The following is a 21,186-nucleotide window of genomic DNA, read 5'->3' as shown; positions in this document are numbered from 1 at the left end:
AACATCAAGGAAGACCTGTGAGGGACTTGGGCTCCCACCTACTTAGAGATGCTGCTCCGTAGCCTGCCGGACCTCCCACCCCTCTCGCAGACATTGGGCTGTTCTTGCCCCACCTCACCCGAGACCACGCCCTGGGCACAAGCACTGGTGACACATGGCCTTTGGTAACACTCCAGACTCCTTCCTCCATTGCTTAGAAAAGGCCCCGTCAGGGGCTGATCCTGCTTGTTCCAGTTTGAGTGGCCTCTCAGAGTCCGGCAGGGGTTTCTGAGTTAACCCTTGAGAACTACTTGAAGGGGCAAAACACAGCGGCAGTGAGGTATCGACACCGAGAGAAAGTGGGGTATCACGGCAAGTATGGAGACTGATGTTGCCTTGACAGGAGGTCCCCTCCCGCCGCCCCCGTTCCCCAGGTCTCAGGCTCTGTTTGGTGGATCGGGGACTGCAAGCTTGCCCAAGGCCATGAGATGGGGCCGGTGAGGGAGTCCTGCCCATAGCCCAGATGCCAGCCCGGTGTGGGGCCCAGTCCTGCCTTCTCGCAGCTCTGTCTTCACCAGATGCCACTTCTGGGCCGTGTCTCAGGCAGCGACGGGACCTGCACATTGACTGGCACTGCTCCAGGGGGCGTGAGCCAGGCCGGAGTGCAGCTGGACAGTTCCCATTGTGTCCTGACTCCTTCCCTTGATAAACCCTCAGATAACACTTTCTTTGTCTAACACACTAAAAGGATGCCCCCCTGTGGCTGTGAGTCCTGCCAGTGCCTGCTGTGGGGCTGCTTCGAACTTACTGTGTGCGCTGGCATCTGACTTTGTTTACGGCCGACGCCCTCCCTTATGCCGCCAGGCTGACCCCAATGCCCAGCACCTACCCTCTGTGCTGCCCAGCCAGAGTGAGGACTCCCAGCCCTGGGCAGCAGCGGGAGTACAGAAGCCATCCTGGGGGTTAGGGTGCTGGCCTGGAGCCCTATTCTCACACTTGCCAGCACAGGGATTGGTGGTCTTCTGGCGAGGGGCCGTGAGGCCTCTCCAGCTCACAGCCCAGGGACCCCTGGTTGGACAAAAACTGCTCCAAGCTCTTTGCCAACAGGGCTGTCTGCAAAGCAGACATGCCACAGCCCACCGGGTACGGTGCCAAGCGCTCCGCCTTCATTCTGTGAGCCAGTGCCCGGCGTGGCCAGTGAAGAAAGAAACTGAGGCACGGAGACCAGAAGCCTGGCTCCAGATTACAGAGCCCAAAAGAGGAGAGCCAGAACAGGATCACACACACACACACACACACACACACACACACACACTGACACTCACACAGTTTCAACCTCCACACTAGTCCACACTAGATCCGCCACGTGTGCTCGGCACGCCCGCCGTTCCTCCCTCTACCCGAGTCCCTCCCTCACCCCGTCTTCTCCAGGTTGTGCTGGGGCTCTCAGCTCACTCTCCCCCCAGGCAGAGTTCAGCAATGACAGTAGCTCTGTTGAAACAGCCCTGAAGTCACATCCCCAGCTGTCCCCATCTGAAAACACGGAGGGTCTGATCGATGAGTGCCATCCAAGGGCGGGGCTCAGCTGCTCGGAGTCAGTACTCAAGTTTCAGGACAGCCGAGCGCTGCGTTTCCTCTTGACAGGTGGAGGCACCCGACAGGCAGACATCTGTGTCTCAGCGAGGCCGTGTTGCCAACATTAATCCTCGTGATGCTCAGAATTCTTAGAAATGCCCAGAGAACAGTCTTCTTGAAAATTCACTGCCACTAATGTGATTTTATGCCTCAAGGGTCTTCGGAAAATCTCAGGACAGAACTTCCAATGGCCCTCCCCCTTCTCCTGCCCGGATGGGAGAGGGGGCTCTGGACTCATTTGTGGCACAGCTGGACTCCCCATTGCAGGGCTGCCCCCTTACCAGTCCAGTGGCCCTGGGCACTCAGGTACTCCCTGCGGTCACTGGCTCAACTCCCTGTTTCCAGACAGAGCAGGACGAGGAACTGAGGAGCCGTGCTGTGCGGGAGGGACAGCAGCTGCTGCCCGGGAGGGGGCAGGCTACCCAGGGCATCCCTCCTCGCTAATACTCCAGACCACACCCTTCCTGCCCACCTCTGGGGCCACTGCCACCTCCAGGCACTGGCAGGGCATCACATGCCTGCAGAGCTGTCTGGTGACTGTCACAAGCAGCGGGAGGAACGTGCCCGACAGCTGCCTGAGGGCCCTGGGATATTATCAAACAGTGAGGGTGATTTGAACGTTAGAGGAGCGTTCTGGGCCTGGGTGGAGACAAGGTAAATGGCACTGGGAGTCACCGGGAGTCATGGGGTGGCTACCACTTTTGTGGGGTTCTGAGAACATCCTTGGAACGAACCAATCAAACACTCGCTGTGCCGGGTGGAGGCCTGTTTGTGCCTACGCACCTCCATGCAGACAGTTTTCTCGGGATTCCCGGGTGCCTGGGAGGTTCCAGGTCCAACACGGGAAGTCCTGCCGGGCCAGGTTGATACTCACCCCTGGGCCTTCACAGCCGCACAGCACATGCGCTGGGGAGGGGCATGAGGACTTTGTACATGGAAGGTGAGCACACACCTCGGTCTGCAGGGCTCTCACTGAGTGACCCCCAAATCCACAACCTCCTAAGTGCTTCTGAGCCCTCGGCCCCCTCAGGCTGGGTGTGCTGACCCTGGTCTTCACATGCCCATCTTGGTCCTGTGTCCAGGGCACAGGGGCACCATCCGCACTAGTCCCCAGAAGCGGCACTCGGGATTGCTCCCCCTCCAGCACCGTGGGGCCCAGGGGCTGGCCATCGCCTCCTTAAGGAGTTCCCTCCTGCGTGGACCAGCACTGGTCTCTTCTAGAAAGGTCTTGCATTCTACAAACTTACTGAACTTATGAATTAGTTTCAATTTTTTTAGGGGATTCCTTAGGGTTTTATATATATAAGACATGTCATCTGAGAACAGAACATAATGCTGAACGGAAGTGGTGAGGCGGGACCTCCTTGATGGTTCCTGGTCTTGGGGGAAGCACCAGCCTTCCACCAGTGAGCATGATGTCAGGTGTGGGCTTTCATCGGGTTGAGAAAGTTCCCTTCTACTCCTATTTTGCTGAATTCTTTTTTTTTTTGTATCATGAAAGGGTGTTGAGTTTTGTCAAATCCCTTTTCTGTACCTATTGAGATGATTGGGTGATTTTTGTGTTTTATTCTATTGGTATGATGTATTACATCAATTTGCAGCTGTTAGACCAGCCTTGCATTCCTGGGGCAAAGTCCACTTGCTCATAATGCGTAACTGTTCTCCTGTGTTGCTGGATTTGGTTTGTTAGGATTTAAGGATTTTTGTGTCCACACTCACAAGAGAGATTGGTCTGTACTTTAAATCAATCTCTTCACTTGTTGAGATCTGTTCAAATTGTCTCTTTCTTATTGAATGGCCATAGTTTGTATCTATGAATTTGTTGATTAAAGTTGCCTTATTTGTTAACATATCAAAAGAATTGTTCATAGTAATGGGTTAGAACATTGTTTGGGGTTAGAACAAAGCTGAACTCACACTTTCCGACTTTAAAACTTACTATAAAGCTAAGTAACCAAGAGAGCACGGTACGGGCACAGGGACAGACATACAGACCCGTGGAACAGAATTGAGAGTTCTGCAATAAACCCATACAACCACGGTCGACAGATTTCCACCCGAGTGTCAAAAACCGTTCAGTGGGGAAATAATAGCACTTCAACAACAGTGCTGGGAATATGAGATTGCCACAGACAAAAAAATGAAGTTAGTTAGACCCATATCTCAGACTGTACACAAAAATTAAATTAAAATGGATCAAAGACCCAGATGTAAGAGCTAAAACTATAAAATGCTTAGAAGAAAACATAGGAATAAATCTTCCTGACCTTGGATTTGGCAATGAATTGTTTGTTTGTTTGCTTATATTTAGAGAGGGAAGGGAAAAGAAAGAGAGGGAGGGAAACATCAATGTGTGGTTGCACTCGTGTGCCCCCTGCTGGGGACCTGGCCCACAACCTAGGCATGAGCTCTGACTGGGAATCCAACCAGCAGCCCTTTGGTTGGCAGGCTGGCATTCAATCCACTGAGCCACACCAGCCGGGGCTGACAAAGAATTTTTACGTTTGACACCACATACCTAAGCAACAAGGAAAAAATAGATAAATATGACTTCATAAATCTTTAAAAGTTTTGTGCTTCAAAGGACAACATCAAGAAAGTGAAAAGACAATCCACAGCTGGGGGAATTCAAGTATATTTGCAAATCACATACTTGATAAAAGACTTGGATCTAGAATATATGAAGAACTCCTACAGCTGAACAATAAAAAGACAAACAATGCAATTAAAAAGCCGGCAAAAAATCTGAACAGGCATTTCTCCAAGACAGACATACAAATAGCCAACAAACACAGGAAAAAAGCTCATCCTCACTAGTCACTGCGGAAGCGCAAATGGAAACCACAGTGAGATACACCTCACGCCCACGAGGACAGGCTAGAATTGGAAAGTCAGGTAACAGCAAGTGCTGGTGAGGATGTGAGGACGTGGGAACCCTCACACCCAGCTGGTGAGGATGCAAGGCGGGCAGCCATTTAGGAAAACAGCCTGGCTGCTCCCAGAAATTCTACTCTCCGCATAGACATACCTAAGAGATGTAAACATGTCCCACCCCTGACACAAAACTGTACGCGAACGTTCATAGCAGCATTACTCACGTTAGCCCAACAGTGGAAGCAATGCGAGTGTCCGCCAGCGGCTGAATGGGTAAACGAAGTGTGGCCTACTGTGCAGTGGAGTTATTATTCGGCCATAAAAAGGAGTGAAGCACGACAGTGTCGATGAACCTTGAAAATGTTGTGCTCAGGGAAATAAGCCAAACACAAAGGCCACACATAGAGTATGGTTCCGTTTGCACGAAGCATGCAGAGTACAGAAATCCACAGGGAGTGCGTTAGTGGTTGTTCAGGGATGGGGGTGACAACTGAAGGTTTTGGGGGGGTTTTTTTGCAAGAGATGAAGATTTTCTAGAATGGTCTGTGATGGTGGCTACACACATCTTTGATTATACAAAACCCACTACACTGTCAGCTCCGAGTTAGTGTGAATTGTATGGTATGTACACTCTCTCTCAAGAGCTGTTTAAATGAAGAGCCAAGGGAGACCACGTCCGGTTTCAAACCATGCGGTACTAAATGCTGCTTTAATATGCATTTATTTGATTGTTAGTGCGATTGATCTCTAAAATCTATTCGACGCAAGCATTTCTTTCCTTTCAATTCCTGTTCAGCATTATTCATCTTCTAAGGGAGTGTTGCCATTTTTTAAAAAACAGAGATTTGGTCCCTGGTCATCTTTGCTGTTAGTGAAGATTTTCAAGCTTATCCTTGGTCTCGTTCAGGAAACACAGGGCCTCCTTCCCAGCCCGCAGTCCTCACACCACAGCTGCTGTTCGCTCCTCTGTGGGCGAGGCTGCCGTTTACTGGGTGCTCACCGTGTGCACGGCACGTCAGAACGGCACCCCTCGGCCTACAGAACCGAAACCTCCCGACCTGCCGTTGTCCCGTGCACTTCAGTCAGGAGGGCGGGAGTTCAGGGTGGGAGGTAGCTGGCCCCACAGCGGTTATGGGGCAGTGAGGACCCCCGACCCAGGGTCCCACAGTAACCCCTGTCCCTGTGCATTAATTCTTTACCTTGCAGGGGCATACTTTCCTTTATTCAACAGATTTGTGCTGAGCTCCTACTGCCCTGCTCTGGGCACGGAACTGCATCAGCCACAGTGCAGGGAAAGCCGACACGAAGTGAATATGAAGGAGAGAAATTGGGTGGGAGAGGGTAGAGGACACGGGGTGACTGCTTCAGTCTGGGCTGTGGGACCGGGGGAGGCAGCCTCTCGGAAGATGATGAGAAGTAGCAGCAATGTGTCCTCCCATCCCCCCAGGAAGCAGGTTCCCCACCAAGGGACACCACATTCCTATGTGGTGACGTGGCCTTTCCCTTGGAAGGGCCAGACACCCACTTGGCCACCAGGGAGGGGCACAGACAGCCCTGCAAGCCAGCAGAAAAGAAGGTCCCTTTTCTAGGACCGGTGTCTTTCCAGTGTCCCCATGAGACCCGCTTTGCAGATTCTTTACCAGGTGCAGAGTCCAGGTGTCCTGTCTGTGAACAAGGACACACAACGGGGTGCACAGGGGACGGTGCCTCTTTCAAACAAAGGTGCTTGACCCAGGAAGTTAATATTTGACCAGTGTTTTCACTTCAGCCTCCCGAAACCTGGCACCCAAGCGTCACATCCTTGCTTCACCCTCCATAGAAAAATCGAACTCTAAATGTGGGTTCATCCCAGGACCCTCAGATACAGGCACAGCCCTGTCCTGCTCCCGTGGCCTTCTAGAACCCATGAGAGCATGATGGGAAGATGGCAGGCCTTGGCCAAGGCAGGCAGGTGGGCCCCAGTACCACGCAGAGGGTCCCCCCACCCCCCAAAACTTGTCTCCGCTGCGGAGCTAGGCCCCTGAGGGTGGGGTCTGCAGAGCGACAAGCAGGGAAGACGAGGACTGGCCGGAACACTGCGCAGTGAGCGGTCCAGTTAGGTTTTAAGAGTTTGGCAGGTTGCTCATTAACTGGATTTTACTGAGGGCTGCTGGGCCGGCTCACACGCTGGGCTCCCACAGGGAGGGGGTGGGGAACAGCTGGCCTGATCAGCTCCCACCTGTGACAGCTTCACTCCAGTCTGGTTGGGGTTGTAAGTCAAGCACCTCCCATGTGCTGACACCCGAAACCCACCCATACCCCTGGGTCCCACACCATGACCCCTGGGCCTGGCCTGGGCTACACAGCTGACAAGGGCAGGCTGGACCAGGGAGCAGCTGGGTGACCCCAGACCCTGCTCTGATCACGGACCACCACTCGGGCAGCGCCTAGGCCTGCTCCTCTCTCACCTCATTTCCAGCGCATAGCCGGAATCGAGAAATAGCTGTTAATAGTGGGAACACAAAAGGTGGCAGTCACCCAGCACACAACAGGTATCCCTTCATGGACAGAGGGAGGGGACCCACAGCGCTTTCTCCACAAAGCCCGGACAGCTACTGGTACCTGGCCCGCGCGGATGGAGGCCCCTGCTGCCTCCATGGGTTCCAGGGTGGCGCCACCTGCAGGTGCCACACTCTGGGGCTGACACCGAGCCCTCCCCTCAAGAAAAATAAAACTATTTGTTCCACAGAATAAACCAGGAGGGTGATAAGAAGAAAAATGTGTCCAAGAGACACAGAGGGGGATGGGCATTCAACGGTCCCTCGGGACCCCAGAAAATGGCAAAGCTCGAGTCTGCTGAAGACGGCCAGATTCTGCCAAGGGCGGCTCTGGGAAGTGGGCTCTCCCGAGGACGGTCCGGGCAACCCCCAGGGCCTGGCCAGCAGGAGGGTGGCAGGAGGGGCCAGTGGCCGTCCTGGAGGCACAGTGAGGCCGCCCACAGCAGTCCAGGAGAATGGACGTATCTTGTCCGAACGCGCGTGTCCTCATTTTACCCACAAACGTGAATTCGGGGGAGGCCGTGTTCTCACCCAGCTCCCGCCCTGCTCCCACCTTCCAGTCATCTGGGGGTTTAGAAGCCCCTCCAGCCTGGGCCTGGCCAGAGGTCGTCCCAGTGTGCTGGGCAGGCGGGATGGTCGGACCTTAGCATTTTGAAAAGCTCCTGGGTGACTCCTACAGGCAGGTGGGTGTAAAATAAATCATGCAGACCCAAGCCCATGGGACACACACCCAGGACCCTGGAACAACAGGTTGACCCTGGTCCCAAGCTTTGGAGCCACCCGCCCCTGCATAGCCACACACAGGCCTGAAGCTCCCACTCTCCTCAGAGCAAGGGGCCCCGTCCAAGGCCACCCACTTGGAGGCCATCTCTGTGAGCCAAGAAGTCAGGGGGAAATTACAGCCTCTGGATCCTTCCGTAACCTCCCCCCAACCCCAAGGAATGGCACTCCTGCGGAGAAAGCAGTCAACTGCACCCAGAGTCCAGGAAATGCAATCAGGACGGCAAGTTGGTGCCAGAACCGTCATGGAACGGACAGCTGTGGTTCAAGCTCTGCCTCCCACACATCCAGAGAACCGGACACAGCCCTCCGCCAGCACCACGACAAGCGTGTCCCTGCTCCCTGCCCCCTGCCCTTTCACGGCTGCTGGCGACACGGAGGGGTGGAAAGAACAAGGGAGCAAGGCTACTGGCTGGCCTGGGACTTCTCGCTTTGCTTTCACAGGAAGTTGCCCAGACACACTTCAGTCTACCCCCCTTTCAGTTTTCACTTGTTTGGTTCGGCCTGGGGTATTCATTTTACATGGAGGGAGCGTCCTGCAAACGCCAGGCTCTGTGTTGCCTTTTCAGATCGCGAGCCACACTCACTTCATGCATCTAAAAGTGTCCAAAGTGGCAGTAACTCGACCAAGACCATGCTGGGTGTGGCCAGGTTTGCAGACGCTGATCCCATCTGTATGGTGTGGGTGGAAGACACCCTGGGTCCCACTGGGAGCGACAGGCTGTTGTGCTGGCATCTGACCAGCAGGGGGCGCCACGCACCTGGGAGTTCTCATCCAGGCTTTGCTCCAGTATACCGGAACCCAAAGCTCACTTTTTTCTTCACTTGGTCAGATTCTTCTTAAATATGAAAGAAATGTACATGTTGAATATATAAAGGCATAAGAAGTAAGGCTAATAACCCCTGGGTTCCATGGCCTGGCGACCTTTGCATACTCCGAGGCTCTGTTCCTCAGACTCCCCAGGTGGGGGAGGGTGCGCCAGGCACAGGAGCGGACCCCAGCTCTGCCCTATGCCAGTGGTCCTCGCAGAGCACGTGCATTTCCGCCCCTGGAGTTTGTTTGGCTGGGTCGCTCTGAGTGACGCTGAGCTGATGTCCTGACAGGCGGGGGCTTTGATTTCTGGAGCACAGACTCCCAAAATGGGGTCACCTGGTCAACAGCATGAAAATTTCAGACTCTAAGTAGCCGAGGGTGGGTGCCCCCGACAAGGAGCCCTGATCACTGCCCCAGTGCTCGGCACTGGCGCCTGCCGGGAGGAAGTGGTGTTTTACACGTCCTCTGTGTGGATGTTGGCGCGGGATGGGTGTGCTGCGGGTGGGAGAGACGTGGATCTCTGGGACTTCAGTGCAGAAGGGTGCCTCCTCCGCCAGAGGTCTACATCCTGCTACTCCCTGGGCCTGTGAGAAGGCTGTTACCTGACAAGCGAGAATGAAGGTGCAGGTGGTTTAAGGTTGCTGCTAACCAGCTGACCTTAAATAAAGAGATTATTCTGGATTATCCAGGTGGGCCCACTGTACTCACCAGGGTCCCAGAAAGGGGAAGAGGGAGGCAGAAAAACCAGAACCAAGACTGAACTGGTCACTGTCAGCTGTGAAGATGGGGGAGGGGCCACCAGCCAAGGGAAGTGGGGGTCTCTAGAGGCTGGAAAGGCCAGGAAATAGACTCTTCCGCCAGAACCCTCAGGGGAATTTCAGCCCCAGGAGACTCCCTTTGGAATTCTGACCTCCTACTGAAAAGGGATAAGCCTGCTCTGTGACTTTGTTACAGCGGCCAAAGGACATGCACCCACCCCGCACTTCCTGCCCTTTCTCAGGTGTAGTCTTTGGCTACGCTGCCAGCACCTGCCTCTCCTCATTCAAGGGGCCCCTTCTCCATCCTTGCCCCAATATTCCAGGGGCTTCTCTGGCGGCTCACGTCAAGGTGCCCTGTTTTCAGAGCACAGGCTTCCTCCTGGCCGGCCCTCGTTTTTCTGCCACACTTAGTTTTCATTCTGCAGTCAATCCCTCTGCCCCTCCTCGTGTTCTGAGGACCCCGCCCTGTCCCCTCAAAGCCACTGGATGGTCCCCTAAACAGCAGCCTAATGTGTCCAGTTTCCTTTGAACATCTGGACCTCCAGGCCACTGCCTCTCAAACTGTGGGCCAGGACCAGCTTACTCCTCTACCCGCTGCTGAGGCAAAGACTTTTGTAAAACACAATAAAGATGCTGAATGGCTATAAACATCTGTAAACTGGTGCCGCCCCTCCCTGAGCCCACCTCAGCACAGAGAGGAGCAACGCAGCGCAGACACCCTCCTGGTCTCCCACCACTCTCAGGGGCACTGGGTCAGTCAGTATCGGAACTCACTTCTATGTCCTGTCGCAGCAGGGTGTCTGACCTGTGTCCTTCCAGCTGCACAGACAGCCCCGCCAGCTCCAGTGGACAGGAGACTGCCTTCCCTGAGAATGATAACAATGCTCCGGCACCCTAGGTAACACACGTTACCCTGTGGCAGGTGGGCCAGGAGCATGCCATCCCGAGTGGCCAGTAATCAAAGGGCCATCGGAGGGCCCAATGCAAACGTGGCCTTGGGCAGGCTCCAAACCTGAGGGCCCCCTCCCCTTCCTGGGGAAAAGCTGCCTGTAAACCAGCCCCGCCTGCCCCACAGATGGGCCCAAGCCCTAGACAATGCCAAGGGCGGCCTGGCAAGGCTGGCAGAAGAGGAAGGAGACATTGGCAAGGGAGCTCGGAAAGGAGGAGGCCGGAGAAGGTGTGCCCTCGCCTGCTCACCCAGAGTCAGTGACAGCTCTGGGAGCCCCACCTGGGCATGTGTGAGTGTGAGCTCCACATAAGCATGAGAGGGAGTGAGTGTGAGAGTGGGTGGCACTCCCCACCACCGTCAGACCTCAGGCACTTGAACCAGCTCGGACCTCAGTGGGGGCAGTGATACCTGCTGACGGGAGCCATGGGGGCTGGACACTCCAGGGGCAGTCCATCCATCCTCACGGCCCCTTCCTATCTGCAGCCCAGGCAGCTCTGTCCTCGGCCTCAGCCCAGCTGGCATCCAACAAAGTCGACCTTTCCACCTAATTAAAAGCCCATCTTGTTCCAGATAAAAGCTGGACATGGATATTCCATTAAGCTTTAAAATCACAAGAAATGTGGTCTGCAGGAAGTTATAAATATGAGCATTGATTCATCTGAAGACAGGCTGGTTTTACAGGGGTGCCAGGCACAGTCCCTCTTCACACTGACCCAGCTCCTCAGGGCTGTTCCCCCCTCCGTGCGGCTGGATGGTCTAGGACAGAGGCAGCTGCTTCCCAGCCACAGCCCACAGGAGGAGGAAGGCATGGTGCAGCGAGCATGTTCCCCCATCTCCCAGAGGGCTGGGCACTTCTCAGAGGAGGTCCCCACCTGACAGCCCGATGAAATGACTGTTAAAGTCAGTGTCACCCATGCAGATGTTTCACTGAAGAGACGGAGAGAGGGAGAGGGCATTGAAGCAGGATTTTAGATGGATTCCCTTTGAAACTGCTCCTTCTCAGAGAGGACACAGTGAGCCCCAAATCACCCCAGCCCCAGGCCAGACCTGACCCCTTCACCCCATAGGAGACTCCTCAGTGGCCACAGCACCTCTCTGCTCTTGGTCTGCTCCAGTGTGCAAGCTCGCACCCGCCAGGGCTCCTGGCTGGGATGAGACGGCACCCCCAACTCTCCCCAGCTGCCAGCCTGCGCCCTCACACTCACCCAAAACCACCTGGCGAAGGCCCAAGTTGCAAATCCAGTCTCTTACTCTGGGATTCTTCTCCCTGTTGATTGCACAGGTAGTCGGCACTGCCCTGCTTACAGATGCCACAGAATCTAGAACTGCACGCGTCACCGGCAGACCCAGGAAGAGTACCTGGCCTGCAGCTCAGGTCGAGCAGGAGGGACAAACTGTCCACTGGGCCACGCCCACCACGGCCAGGTTTCTGGTTTCAGGGCCCCCCACGTCTGTCCTTGCAGGCGTCACCCTGCCGCCGTGCTCTTGGGCTGATGTCAACAGGCAGAGATGCTGCTGCACCCCCCAGTCCTCCTGCAAAGGTGCCACTGTCACCCCACCTGCTCCATGAAGCCACTCCCTCTAGGTTTCCAGAGAGCTTGTTTATGGGCGTGGGGGTCCCTAAAAGGCTCATCAACATCACTTGGCACCTGTCCCCCAGCTAAATGCTTCTCGGCACCATCACGACATCTTCCCAGTGCCTTCTGTAGCTGGCTCTCTTGTGGGCCCAGCTGCAGGAGAGAAAAAGTGAGGTGCAGCAAAGGCACAGGACCCACTAGAATGGCACAACTGGCCAGGGCACTGGCGGTCAAGGTAATGGAAGCAACCATCGCGGCACACAGGGAGCCAGGACTCAGAAATGCATCCTGCTCTGGCTCCCCAACCTGCTGTTGCAGACAGCGCTGTGGTAAGGACAAGCCCACGGAGGCCAGGAGGACTCTGCTCGGGACCCGCCCAGCCCGCACACTGCCCGGGCCTTCTGGGCCTTCTGAGCCTCCAGCGCCACCCAGGGCGACACCCAGCCCGGCTCAGACCCTTCATCCCAAACAGCACCAGGATGGTCCCACCCACACATGTGGCAGGGAGTGAGGACCTCATATTTGAAAGTCTTTTAAGAATGTACCTATTAAAAAAGATTTTTTTCTTTAATTTTAAAAGCTTGACCTAAATGTTTCATCTTATCATCCAAACTTCCTCCTGACATCTGAACAAAACGACAGTCTCTCCTTATTCTTCTATAATACTTATAGGTCAAAAGAAATTAAACATTAAAGAGAGTCTGTGACCCCTTTCAAAATGAAACCATTGTGATTATTTTCTTTGGCTAAACTATTAAGTTGTCTCAAAGAGGATTAACATCTGTGCAATCACTGTGCTTCACTGGAACCTGTTTGGAGTTTCCAGTATTGCAGGAAAAGGGGACGATGGGGGTCAACGGAGGGGGCGTTTCTTGGGGTCAACGTAGCAGCACACTGGGCCGAACTCCGGGCGGCTGGTGGGCGGACAAGGGGGTCATTCTGACACATGAAGCAGTGAGCGAGCTTCGGGCAGGAGGGGACGAGGTAGCCTTCCCAGCAGGCAACTTGAGTGGGTCCCAAGTCCTGTCCTCACAGCAAGGAGCCCCCAGAGGCATGAAAGATATGTCACCCAGGTGACCTGCTCTAGAGCCTTGAGGATGATGTGGGAAAGCAGAGACATCTCAAGTAAAGGAGGACCTAAGGGAGCTGTTGAGCCCCCTTAGGGTGCTCCTTGCCAGGGTCCCAGCCTGAGGTGACCCGCCCGCCCCCGATGCCCTCCCAGCCACAGGCTGTGGTCCGCAGCGCACAGAAGGTCCAAGGAGGCACCGGCCCGTGGTGAGTTTTCACTCCCTTTACCCCTGACTGCAACTGATTGAGTCAAAGTGCCAGGGGACTTTAAGGCTGGGGTCCCCTAGACTGTCCGTAAATGCCTCCCACCATGGACGGCTGGGCATGGCTCAGGATGCCCTCATGCCTCCCCATCCTCCACAGCCCACTCCTGCCCCAGCCAGCATGGTCCTCACCCACCCCAGTCCTCACTCATCCCTAGTCCTGGGCCTGTGTCTGAAATTGCCTCAAGGACAGATACTGAAAGCCACAGAGGGCAGCTGGGGGTCTTCCTGGGGCCTGCGGAGAACTCTCTAGGGTTTGGAAAGGTACCCAGCACAGGACTGGGGCCTTGCCAATGTCACCATCTTCTGGGGACATCAAGAACCTCCATTGGAACAAGTCCCCCTCCCCCACACCCTATGGCTGCCCTATGGGGCAGGTCCTGCCCACCTAACCCCTGGCTGTAAATGGGAGGGGGGTGGACGCAGGGCTCTAGCACCGACCCGCACACAGTAGGGGCACACAGTAGGGGCTTAAGGGAGGTCTCTGCAAACACCACCTCCCAACCAACCTCCTCCCTTAGACCCCACTGAAAGAACGGAAAACCAGCTAGAGCTCTGTTCTGTCTCAGGTCCCCTCTGGGGCCAGCCTGACAGCCCAGATAAGCCGTTATGATTGGAATGTGACCTCCTGGGATGTCAGCCCCCAGCCCTGCAAATAAATCACCTGCAAGACAAATGACCAGGCGCCTGCTGGACAGCAGGCCTCGAGGGCGTGCCCGTTCCCCACACGCTCCTGCTGGTTCCTTCAGATCTCCCCGACATGCCTCGGTCCCCTGACACCCGCAGAGCTGCCATGTGTGCGAGGTGATAGTGGGGTGGCCATGCCGGTGGGGCCTCGTGACCTCAGCGTCCTGGGCCAGCCTGTCGCTGCTAAGGGCCTGCTGATGAAAGGGCTAGGGCTGGGGGCTTCTGCCCGGCCATAAAAGGCCTCCAGTGTGGTCTTTGCCTGAAAATGAAAGCAAACTCCCCCAAGGAACCGCAGGACCTGAGGCCAGGACCAGCCCTCTCCACATTCTTGGGTTTTCCGCTGCTGAGGCAGCCACCCACATTATCTACCCGCCTTTGTAACCAGACCCAGGGTCACTAAGAGTGACCCTGAGCCTGCCCTGGGTGGGCCCAGCCCCTCCTGGGGCAGAGGCCAAGGCGCCCCACCTGGAACGCTCTCCCCCGGCAACCAGACAGGTGGTTGAGGGCCTGGGGTGGTGGGGAGGCCCCCCTTCCTTCCATGTTAATCCTTTCAAAACAGCCTTCCCTGCTGGAGGGCAAAGGGACCCACCACCGAGAGCCACAGCACATGCAGGGACACCACAAAGACCCCGGTCCCAACCCCCACTTCAGGGACACGTGTTCCCAGCCCCTGCACCAGTAGAGGAGGAGGGGCAAGGCCACCGGGCTCCATGGGCCCGGAGACCTGCAGCTGAGGGTCACTCAGCAGCCATGGTCGGCTCACAAAGGGCACTGAAGTGGCAGCTGAGACAGGTAACCGGACACGGCAGGGATGTGCCTGTACAGCACCCCCAGTGAGACGGCCACTGACGGTGACCCACAGAACGACCTGCCGCCCACGCAGTGCCTGCTTCCAGCTCCACCTGCCCGGGGTCCTGGGTCAGCCATAGCCCCCATCTAGAGATGCTTCTGTTCGATAAACATTGTTTTAAAAGTTCAAGAGTTACCATGGAGCATTACTCAGCCAGGAAAGGAGTGAAGGGCTGACACAGGCCACAGTGCGGACGGTCGCAGGATGCATGGTGCTCAGTGACGGGAGCCAGACCCTGAAGGGACACACAGGGTAGGGTCCCATTATGTGCAGTATCCACAGCAGGCAAATCCACAGGGACAGAAGCAGGTCAGCGTCTGCCAGGCGCTGGGGGAGGGCAGGGAGGGGCTGGCTGATAACAGGCAGTGTTTCAGAGCTGAGAAAGTTCTGGAACCGGAGGTGGAGGTGGTTGGATAACGTTGAGAATGTTAAAATGGTTAACGTTTTGATGTGTGAATTTTACCCCAATGAAAAGGAACCCTACTGTTCCCCACCCAAGGAGAGGGAGCATAGCATGCACGTGGAAACTGCCCCTCAGGTCCTGGAGCCCCCTGACCTCCAGCCCCCCACCCCTGGCCACGCCTAGCCAGTCACCACCTGCACCCAGTGGGCAGAGGGTGGTTGCCCACCATGCAGCACATGCAAAGAACAGACTCCCTCTTCTACTCACTTCTCAAGCCCTGAGGGAACCAGGGCCCTGTCTCCATGGAACATAACAAGGGGTGCTTGTGGAGGGGCAGGAAGGGGTAGTCAGGAGGGCTTCAAGGGGAAGGTGACATGAGCACATCCAACCACCTCAGGATACCCGGTGTCCCAGCTCCTTGGAGGATTCGGAGAAGCGGCCAGGAAGCAGCTGGGAACCAGCCTTCGGTCTGGAGGAGCTGGAGCCACAGAGGAGGCCCCCAGGGCTTTGAGTCACGGCTCCTCCGCTCCTCCGCGCCCCCTTAGTCAGAGCTGTGAGTCAGACCTGAGCTCACGGCCCAGGTGCCAACCTGAATTCCTGAGTCCACTCCTCAAGGCCTCGCCTCCCTGTTCCATCAGCCCCAGAGCAGCAGCAGCAGCAGCAGTAGCAGCAGGCCTGGCGCTCCCAAGCTGACTGCCAAAAAGTCAGAGCCAACTGCCTTTTGAGCACGAAATCAAAACCCAGAGGCTGGCAGGATTTGGGATGGTCACCAGCGCTGGGTGCTCAGGGCTGGTGGGACCCCATAGTCCAGCAGAGCGGCTGATGCACCGAACCACAGGTCCAGAGGACGAAAGCCAATGTCACCCACATGTCCATAATGGAGCTCACCCTCAGCACAGAGACCCTGCATCCCAGGTGGCCTCCCTGAGCCTCCCTCCCATTTGAGGATGGCGCTGTCCTGACATGCAGGCAGTGAGGTCAGGCTGACGGGCCAGGGGCAGGAGGGAGCCTGTTCGGGAGGAGGCGGCGTCCAACCCACAGGCTCAGCACCCTCGCCAAGCAGCATCCCAGACAGCGCCTGGGGGTGGGGGCGGGAGACAGGACGCCTCGTGGGGCTGCCAGTGAGTGGAGGGGGGCCCTGCACCTGCCTCCTGGGGTCTGCACCCAGAAGCATCTGGAGTGCCGGCAGGGAGGGAGCCCAGGACACGAGTCCTCTCTGGGAACACAGTGCTCACACTGGAAAGAGGGGCAGGGGGAGGGAAGACACAAGTGATGCAGGAGCTGTGAGGAGCTGAGACAGGGAGGAAACATCCACACATAAGCAGCAGCGTGGCCATCCCCAGCTCGGGCCACCCCACAGCCACACCAGTCCAGGTGGTACAGTTGACCTGGCCCCATATAAATGCTCCAGAGGAGGCCCAGTTTAACATACACCACACACATCCTCCCACATACACACATGTATACACACACACACATGCAGTCTTTGCAAGGAGGGTTGTTCCGTTCTCTAGGATCCTTGGTAACAAGGGCTGCGAGTCACCCGTGTGCTCAGAGACCTGGTTTAGAGTGGCTGTCCCTCACACCTCTGCTCAGCCCCCTGCTGTTCACAGCCACTCAATGCTCCTTCCACCACTGGGATCCTAAGCAGGTCTTAGCAGCTCCTGTGGTCTGGGGTCCTAACATGCCCCCAGCAGCCAGCAGCCAGCAGCCGTGGGGCCACCTGACACTGTGGGGAGGCTGCTGACAATCACTGGGATGAAAACTAAGTCATCCTTCCAAAGCGGGGGGTGGGGGGCTGATCTGACTGGTTAATGGTTGGCCAAGCCTGAGCTAACTAACTCAGCAGGGACCTGGCTGACTCATGGCCAGGGCTCCGCAGGAGGGACAGGGAGAAGGCGCTGACCTGGGCTGACCCTACAGAGAGAAGGACTCAGAAAACGAGGCTGACCCACTGTCCCGAAGTCAAACACCCTAGCAGAGTCGGTGGCCCAGGCTGGTCTGTGCACTTGCACTTGACCTCCTATGGTCCCACCCCCACCTAGGAAACTCCCGGGGGGGGGGGGGTGGGCAGCTCCCACATCTTTCTCTCTTCAAGTCAACTGGCCAACGCAGAGAGGAAAAGGAGAGGTGACAGAAACTCTCCAAGGCGACCACACTGGCGAGCATGACTGGCAAGCAAGGTTTCTAGGACCTGGGGCTACACAAACGTAAGCCTTCATTCTCAATACCCTGAGCCCAGTGAGGCGATGTCCAAACTGAAGCTCCCTGCAGACACGGGAAAGGGAGCATGACAGCTGGTCACAAGTAAGACACCTTAAGTCTCTCGAACCTTCTGGGAACTGCCCACCAGGCTGGAGGAGGCTGCCCCACAGAACAGCCCTGTCCCGCAGAGGATGCCGGCTCTCACTCGGCCCATGAGCATTCACTGTGCCTAAGGACGGCCATGCCAGCCCTTCCGCTCACACCTGGCCTCCGGCCTCATGACCATCACAACCAGCTGATGCCCAGCATCCCCCCGACAGCTGTCGAGGGGGCTGGGCCAGACGGTGAAGGAGGTCTGTCTGCCCGGCTCCCCACACCCTTTGAATTCCTGCAGCTCCACACTGACCACCTTCAGAACCCACCCAGGGTGACCCTCATGACCTGGCGGTGCAGGAACGCCTCTGCCTCCTGACAACCTGCCGCTAAAGCCGGTGGCCTGCGCCGCTTGGACTGTCACTTGAAGCAGGGGACCAATGACACCTCTGGCCTAATTCATGAATCTTTCATAAAACCCTCATTCAGAAGTCCTCCATCTATCCACTGGGAAGCATTACTGAGCGTCTGCTGCATGCCTGGCGCACTGGGTACCAGGAGGCTGCAGTCCCTGCCTGAGCAGATGGCCTGGCCCTGGTGGGAGGATGAAGCCAGGTACCAGGATGCCAGGGGAAAGGCCAGCACCTGGAGCGGAAGGGGCAGGCGTCAGACCCGGGGTGGGGAGGGGTTTGCCAGGCAGGGTACAAGTTCATGACAAGTACAACCGCAAGTCAGAGTTTCAAACAGGAGGGGTCCCCTAGGGATGGGCCCACTCAATGTCCCTTGGACCACCACCCACTGTCTCTTTCCCATGCCACAGAGAGGCCTCCAACAGGGAGTTTGGGGAAGGGGCCGGGAGGGGCCTTTGGCCTCTTCCCTCTCGGCTGGACCATGGACCAGCAAAGGAACTTCTGCCTGGGCTCCCTAGAGGGGCCTGGAGCCTGGGACCCCATCTTCAGCAGCACCTCCAAGGATGAGCACGGGAGGTCAAGGGCTGGGAGCATGGATGGGGGCTGGAGAGCACAGGAGGAAGCCGGGGTCAGGAGGGAGAGAAGCACACAGCAGAGGGGTAGACAGGTGCACCGGGGCCACTGAGCCAGTTCCTGGCTACAGATTCCCCTCCAGTTACACCTCAGGGTGGGCTTGTGTGAGCTAGTGTGCCTATATGTGAGGGCACGTGTATGTATGTCTGCGTGTGTGAGCATGGTTGTGTCTGAGTGTGTGTGAGCCTGTTGGGATGGGGGTAGGGGCCCTATCAACAAACTGGGGGAATAAAGGAAGCCGGGGCTCCCCCTTGGGTGGTGGGGCCCCGCAGCACATGCCAGCACACATGCTGGATGCCGGTGCTCGGGGAGCCCACAGGCGCGGTGCTCCCCAGAGGGCCTGCGGGCCGCACACACTCAGGTGGTACACTTGCCGTCTCATGTAAAGTGGTCCCTGGGCCTCGGTGCTGAGATCTAAGAGGCCCCCCAGCTCCACCATTGTCCCCAATTCCTGGGGGCTGGCAGCAGTGGGCGTCTCCCTGTAAGGAAGGCACCCCAAGTATGGGGACAACCTTGAAAGAGCCTGAGCTTTGTTACCTGCTGACGCCCTGTGTCTTGCGCAGGCCGGACACAGAGAAGGGCCTGCAGGAGCACAGGAAAGGCAGATGAAGAGCAGGACGAGCAGGAGAGAAGGGCCCAGCTTCTCGTTCTGAGCGATTTTCACTTTGCTAACTGCCAGTGATTCTGCCTCTAAGGACGGGCGTCTGCAGGCAGGCAGAGCTGCAGCCCAAGCCCCATGTGGCACAGGGGCACCGACTCTGACTTTCAGGAGGCAGGGGGAGGCTGTGTGCCCAGCTACATTCTGCACCCCCTACCTCAGGCCTCCCCGGGGCTGCATCGAGGGGGGCACATGACGAAGCCAGGATACATGGGATTGTGAGGGAACCTGATGATGACCCCAAAACAGTCGTCAGACGGACCCCCTGGAGCTGTCTGCCAGGCTAGTAAGAAGTTGGGAGCACTTGTTACTGATCAGCCCCCAGCTCCCACTCACGGGGACCTCCTTCCCCCCGTCCTATGGCTACAACCCCTGTGCCCGTCACTCTGACTGCCCCACCCCGCTGGATGGCAGCGCGGCCTCCGGGCCCCTTTGCACGGACACTAAGCACTCCGCACAGGAGTTAACATCTCAGCGAGTCTAGAGAGCACAGTCTCCTGCATGTGGCCAGCTTGGCCATTTTCACAGGTAAGCCCACTCTGGGACCCAGTTCCCACGCACCATCCCAGGAACACTGTCTGTCTGCCTGCCTGCCTGTCTGCCTGTCTGTCCTCTGGGAGCCCAGAGGGTGCCAAGTGGGATACCCACAGGCAGCTACTACCCTAAGAGTAGAAGCCAGTGTACATGCCACTGGGGAGCCTGTGGGGAGCCCATCTGGAACCGTAGGGACGGGTGTCTTCCCGTGCTGGGGGGCTAATGGGGAAGGAGATCAGACAGGGCGTTAGCCAAGTGTCCTACAGGTAGAAGACAAGAACGTGTGGCAGGGTTTATGGAAGTGGGCTGGGGGGCAGGGCCTGCACTCAGCCACACATAGCTTCCAACAGAGGCGCCCGCCCACCCCCCCGACCACTGCATCCCACACCCCACCCTAGTCCAGGGCCCCAGGAGCTCCTCTGCTTGATTCTGCACCACTGTCTCTTGGTGGCCAGCCGGAGGGCAGCTGGCCTTCTCCACGCAGCCTTCCCTGCCCACAACCCACTGCTGGCCCCTGAAGGTTCCCGAGAGGAGGAGGAGGAGTGGGGCCCCCACTCTCACAGGGCCTGGGGAATGCCAGCCCCCTGCCAGCCATAATCCCGTTGCCAGGATACAGGCCCAGGAAGAAACGAAATCGTGCTGGATTAGTGTCTAGACAGCATGACCTTTCCCCTCCTTCTCTAGATATAATTGGGACCCAATCGGCAGGCATCACGAGCTGATAGCACGAATAAAGGAGGAGGTTGTTCGAGGTGCCTCGTGGGGACATTCCTGCAGCGAGAGGGCCTTCCACTACCTGCTTGGGGGCTGCCGCGTGAGCAGAGCCCAGGACTTCGAGCTGCGCCCAGGCTGGGCACAAAGGGGCTTTCATCCCAGGGGACCTCCTGTCTTCAGTTGGTGATGAAAGGACTCCCCAATCCTGGCTTCCCAGTGCCCCTCACACCCGCAGGGAGGCGCCCGTTAACTCTGTGCTGCCCACGCTCCCTGTAGAAAAGGTCCCCACACCAAAAACAGGTTTAAAATGTCCAATCTATGGAGGCAAACAACAGACATATCTTAAAGTCTAGAGAGCACAGTCTCCTGCATGTGGCCAGCTTGGCCATTTTCACAGGTAAGCCCACTCTGGGACCCAGTTCCCACGCACCATCCCAGACAAGGCCCACCGCAGAGCTGGTGACTGAGGGCTCGCAAACACACCTCCGAGGCAAGCACTGCGTGCCCCGCGCACCGGTCAGCTTTATTTTATAATCTCTTTCTACAACACGCTGGGACAGTTTGGCACTTTATGGGAACCTGCTTTTGTACCATGTGCCTCATTCTCCAAAAATAGAACAGGGCAGGTCACTGTCTGACCTTGTGGAGGGTAACACTCGCCTGCCACCCTATGAAGGCCCGCAGGCAGCCCCCCACTCCGGCAGGGTCCCATCCCGTCCAGTCGTTCTTGCTTGTGCCATCTTTACTGACCATATCCCCTGCCCA

At 56.9% G+C, this 21,186-nt stretch overlaps 1 protein-coding gene across 1 annotated transcript in view; it reads right to left on the bottom strand.

Moving 5' to 3' along the window:
* COL18A1 (collagen type XVIII alpha 1 chain) overlaps positions 1-21,186 on the bottom strand; it is a 76,111-nt gene that overhangs the window by 46,729 nt on the left and 8,196 nt on the right. The window lies entirely within an intron of this gene.

The sequence above is a fragment of the Desmodus rotundus genome, chromosome 2 (assembly GCF_022682495.2).
Source record: "Desmodus rotundus isolate HL8 chromosome 2, HLdesRot8A.1, whole genome shotgun sequence".
NCBI lineage: Eukaryota > Metazoa > Chordata > Mammalia > Chiroptera > Phyllostomidae > Desmodus > Desmodus rotundus.
This window is presented reverse-complemented; position numbering and strand designations above follow the sequence as displayed.